The sequence below is a fragment of the Zea mays genome, chromosome 2 (genome assembly GCF_902167145.1).
Source record: "Zea mays cultivar B73 chromosome 2, Zm-B73-REFERENCE-NAM-5.0, whole genome shotgun sequence".
Classification (NCBI taxonomy): domain Eukaryota; kingdom Viridiplantae; phylum Streptophyta; class Magnoliopsida; order Poales; family Poaceae; genus Zea; species Zea mays.
This window is the reverse complement of record NC_050097.1, coordinates 45,174,846-45,180,845: the sequence shown is the minus strand read 5'-3', so window position 1 is coordinate 45,180,845 and position 6,000 is coordinate 45,174,846.

The following is a 6,000-nucleotide window of genomic DNA, read 5'->3' as shown; positions in this document are numbered from 1 at the left end:
TTTTGCACACTTGTTGCAAGATGTTCATTTTCACTTTTTAGTTTCTTGACCTCATTCTTAAGCCTTTGATTATCCACTGTCAACTCATTGTTGAAATCATTATTCTCAATAGCAACTTTTCCTCTAGTAGTTGCATCAGTCAAGTAATTCTTCAATTTTTGGTTGTCTAAAGTCAGGACTTCAACTTTTTCAGTCAATTCAGCATGTAGACTAGTTTGCTCTTCTTGAATCAAATCATCACATGAGGTTGCTACATCAAGCTTAACAACAGGGTTAATAGCCTCATGTGTTTTGCAAGATAAGAGTTCATTTTCAACAAGAAGATTATCGTGATCAAATTTAATTTGAGTATAGTCTTCCTTGATCTTTACTAGTCTATTTTGCAACTCCCTATTAGCTTCATTTAATTTGTCATATTTTTCCTTAGCATCTTTTAGGGATTTTGTGAGCTCATTTACAGTTGATGACATAGTTTTATTTTCTTCTTTTATTTCATCACTAGCCTTTATAACTATGTCATACTTGGCATTTAAAGATTCATTTTCATTTTTCAACCTATCACATTTAGCTTTTGACTTTCTAATGATTTGAGTATATTCTTTAAGTAAGTCAGCTAACTCATCATATGAAGGTGAAGCAAATTCTTCATCACTATCACTATCACTATCATCATCAATATTAATATCATTTTGTACCTTTCGTTCACCCCTAGCCATGAGGCATAGGTGAGAAGTGGATGATGGCGATGGTGGTGGTGAAGAGAAGTCCCCGGCGATGGCCGCAACTTTTTCATCATTCTCTTCTTCACTTGAAGAAGATCCACTTGATGATTCGATGTCGGTGAGCCAGTCGCCAACAATATAGGCGTTTCCATTCTTCTTCTTGTGGAACCTCTTTTGCTTCCCATCCTTCCTCTTGAAGAATTTCTTTTCCTTCTTTTCATCATCGCTGTCATCTTCCTTCTTGCCCTTGAACTTGTTCTTCTTGGGCTTGTTGCATTGATGAGCAAGATGACCAAGCTCACCATAGTTGTAGCAGTCCATCTCAAAAATGGGCTTTCTTTTGTTGGAAAAGAACTTCTTCTTTCTTGAATCAAATTTGATGCCTTCTCTATTTAGCTTTTTCAACATCTTGGTGGTCTTCCTTACCATCAAGGCAATGTTTGCATCAAGGTCATCATCACTTGAGGATTCTTCCTCAACTTGTATTTTTGCTTTTCCTTTTCTTTCATGATTTGCTTTGAGAGCCAAATCCTTTCTTTTGGAAGATGATTCTTCTTTGTCGTTGATGTGCATGTACATTTCATGGGCATTGATCTTTCCCAAAATTTGTGTAGGTGTGGTAACTGAAAGATCCATTTGATGCAGCACAGTGACAATGTGTCCATATTTGTCTATTGGAAGGACACTGAGAATCTTCCTCACAACATCCGGTTGTGAGATTTGAGTAAGCCCCAATCCATTGACTTCCTCTACAAGAATATTAAGTCGTGAGTACATAGCATTTGCATTTGCATTAGTAAGCATTTCAAAGGAATTTAACTTTCGCATGGCTATGTGATATCTTTCCTCACGTTCACTTCTAGTTCCTTCATGTAGAGCACAAATGTCCATCCACAAATCATGAGCATTTTTATGATTCCTTACTCTATTGAACACATCTTCACAAAGGCCTCTAAAAAGGGTGTTTTTGGCCTTAGCATTCCATTTCTCATAATTGAACTCATCACCTACAAGATTTGTGGGATCTCTAGGTTCGGGGAACCCTTGTGTGGCGGCTTTATAGACACCAATGTCTATAGCCTCTAAGTATGCTTCCATACGAATTTTCCAATAAGGAAAATCGTCACCATCAAAAACGGGAGGAGGTCCGTCCCCACCGGACATCGTAACTCTAGCGGTTAGGCTAATCTATGAGCAACAAGGCTCTGATACCAATTGAAAGGATCACGATGCCCAAGAGGGGGGGTGAATTGGGCTTTTCTAAAAATCAACACTAATTAAAACCTAAGCAAGAGCTAAACAAGAGCCCAACTTCACCCCAATAACTAACACTAAGAATATAATACTAGAAATGTAACAAAGCTAAGATAATACTTCAAATACTTGCTAAACAAATACACAATGTAAAGTGCTTGAATTAAGTGCGGAATGTAAAGCAAAGTTTAGAAGACTCCTCCAATTTTTCCCGAGGTATCGAAGAGTCGGCACTCTTCATTAGTCCTCGTTGGAGCACCCGCGCAAGGGTATCGCTCCCCCTTGGTCCTCGCAAGAACCAAGTGCTCACTACGAGATGATACTTTGCCACTCCGGCGCGGTGGATCCCTCGAGACCGCTTACAAACTTGAGTCGGGTCACCAACAAGATCTTCACGGTGATCACCGAGCTCCCAACGCCACCAAGCCGTCTAGGTGATGCCGATCACCAAGAGTAACAAGCCGTAGACTTTCACTTGACCAAGAGAAGCCTAATGCAAGTGGTGTGTGCTCTAGGTGGCTCTCACTAGCGCTAATGAGGAACAAGCGCGGATTATGATTCTCTAATCTCCTCACTAGGCTTTTGGTGCTTGCAATGCTCTACCAATGTGCTGGAATAAATGTGGAGTGCAAGACATTGAATATGGTGGGTGGAGGGGGTATAAATAGCCCTCACCCACCAACTAGCCGTTACAGGCAATTTACTGTGCGATGGCGCACCGGACAGTCCGGTGCGCCACCGGTGCGCCAACGGTGCGCCACCGGTGCGCCAACGGTCACTTCCAACGGCTAGTTCTGACAGAGAGCCGTTGGACTCATGGCGCACCGGACAGTGAACAGTCCACTGTCCGGTGCACACCGGACAGTGAACAGTCCACTGTCCGGTGCACACCGGACAGTCCGGTGCGGTGTCCGGTGTGCCACTAAAATTCAACTCTGAACACTGCGCTCTCGGGTTTCTGCGAAGGGAAGACACTGCCGTGGACCAGCCTGGCCCCACCTGGCAGAGGGTGCACCGGACAGTCCGGTGCACACCGGACAGTCCGGTGCCCCTAAGCCAGAAACACTAAGTCTTGTTTTTCAGCTGATTTTTAAATCGGTTTTCGCTCTAACTTGTGTGTGAGTTCTAGAGTGACACCTAGCACTGTATATGAGTGTGATTGTGCACCAACACTACACTAGAACTCTCTTGGTCAAACTACTCATCGACAACCCCTCTTTATAGTACGACTAAAAGAGAATAAAAGACCTAACTAAATCGCGAGTGTCCACATCTCCTTGACACTCGGACTCCGTAGACCTTCACCTTTTGTTCCGTCGTTTTAGCCGTCGCTTCGAGTTCTTATCTCCGGGATTGTTTTCACCGTTGTAGTACTTCTACCTGTCATGCGACCTAACTTACCATTTGTCTCTGCAAAACACACGTTAGTCACATATAATATTACGTTGTCATTAATCACTAAAACCAACCAGGGGCCTAGATGCTTTCATATACCATTACATAAAGGAAAATAGGAATTTGGAGATGTTTATAGGGAGAAGAGGGAGCAAAAAGATATTCCAAGAAGAGAGAAAAGAAGAGCATATGATTTACCTCTAAAGATCTGTTTGGAGTTCAGAATCCTATAGATTTGAATAATCACATGAGAAAGCATGAATAGAAAGGAATAAAATCTCACATTTCAAACATGTCATAAACTTTATGTTGAATTTGAAAAACACTCTCAAACTGGAGTACCAGATAACTCACCCCTCTTAGCTTTCAACGCGAACTTAAAATTGAATTAAAATTGTTTTATGTGACGAGCGCGAACTTAAAATTGGATGTATGGTTTGATATTTTGCTAATTGTTTGAAGATAACGCAAACCTCAATGGCAAAATAACGCAAGCATCAGGTGGATTGGATAGAATTAAGACGGTTTAAAAATATGTAAAGTCAAAAGTCTATTTGAATAACTTCCTATCCTCATAAATAGGAATAACCGAATAAGACTTTAGGATTTTTTTTTTTTTGTGGGAAGGGTTGATGCTTATTCGAAACAGAGAAGCTAAAAAAAATCATATTTTAGTGGCTTGGGCTTCTAGTTTTGCACGACTTTAGACCGGCCGGTGGTGGTCCATTAATTGGAAACGGCATGGCTCGCTCATGGCTATCGCGTTCTACGCGTATAGCTGCCTGCCGCAAGTTAAAACGTACGAACGGGGGCGCTCATCACATCACGCACGCTATAATATGTTTTGGGTTGGGCAAGGCGTGACCGCGACATGCGTGCGTGCGTGGTGTACGTCGGCGTCATCTGTCTTCGTGTGTATAGTAGGAGGAGACTGCTAGCCTATATGCACATGTGCGCGAGATTTATGTGTTTTCGGAGGATTGATTGATGGTGTTAATTGACTCGTAATCTCTTAGCATTAAAAAAAAAGAAAGTGCATCGACGGCTGCTGTGCCTGTGGCCGATGATGGTGGGTGGTGACCGTGAGACTGACTTGGCTGGTGGAGTGAGGCGTGGAGCGGGCGGGCGCGTGCATGCATGCACGGCACTTGAGGCGCCGCTCACATGACATGCCGCGGCTCTCAAAAGCCAGGGCCGCTCGATCGGTCGTGGCACACACACAGGCCAGTAAAAACCACCGCCGTGCCGCAGATCGTTGGTGCCCCATCGTCCCACGTCGATCGACTGGCCGGCCGGCCGCCATCATGCCGTCGTTGAAAGCCCAGCCCCCGGCGGCCCCGCGGGTCAACCAAAGCAAAGCATTACGTGAAGCCATGTTGTTGTGTTCATCCCGTCCCTCTCGGACGCGTTGCGCTCATCAGTCTCAGTCCCAGTCGGTCGGGCACTTGTGTCGCCCGGCTTGGCAGTGGCGGCCGTGCGCGCCGGCCCGTACGCTGCACCTGGCCTCGCCCCGTCGTCTGACTAGTGACTAGCTAGCTGATCGGTAGAGGAACGGCGGCGGGGGCACCGGGTGATGTGGGCATGGAAACTCGCTTCCTCCACCGATTGGATGCCGGGTGTCCAAAGTGGCGCGTGTCATGTGTCAAGCACTTAAGCTAGCTACACCACCAGAGGTCTATTGAGTTTTTTTTAAAAAAAATTACACTTAGAATTTTAAGGAGAGCTGCATTATATTGATGTGTATCTAGACATCTGACGGACCATCCAGATTTGTGTCGTCCTCGGTGACCCCGACACGAGTAGTGACGAATCTGCTTTTTTATGTAATCCGTCCTGCAAGCGTACGTACCTGTGTTTTCTACAATCTAGCGTATATCCAGTAACATCTTTGACGGAGTGTATATAGACATGGACCATATCATGCACGTAGACATGTACGTACGGTGCACGCACCGCACTGAAAAAGGATACGTCTCAATCATGTACGCCACTATGTGCATGTACGGACGGACGGATGGATGGATGTGCTTGTGGTCGCTTCGTCAGTTGGATGTGCCGGACGAGTGCAGGTGCAGTGCAGCAGCCCTGGACGAGCTGCCGGCCGGCCGGCCACACTCGGGTCGCCATCCATCTCCATACGATACGGCGAGCAGATCGCTGCAGCGAGCCTGTAGCTAGATACGATGCCATCGTGCGCAGACGACAGGACCAGGCTCCTCAAAACGGTCCCGACGTACGTGACGATGCTAGCTGCCTGCGTGCCCAACGGATCGATGCCTGCGCTGCACTGCACTGCACTGCACCGCGCACGCGCGCATCTCGCGGCGTGCCGGTCACGGGTCAGGACTCCCCGACGGGACCAGATCCACTGATCCAGACGGTGCATGGGGTGCTTGAGCTGGCGCAGCGCAGCGTCAGCAGGAAGCTCTGCATCTGCGCAAAGCCGAGCGCCGCGCCCCACGGACCGGATGCCCTCTCGCCCGGCACCGCACCGCCCAGAACAGCGCGCGCGCGCCCCCCACGCCACGCCCAGCTGAACCCGCCCGACACGGCGCACGCCAGCGCATGGAAACACCAGGTCGACGTGAACATGCCAACACTCTTGCAGTATGTGCTGCCCACTGTAACC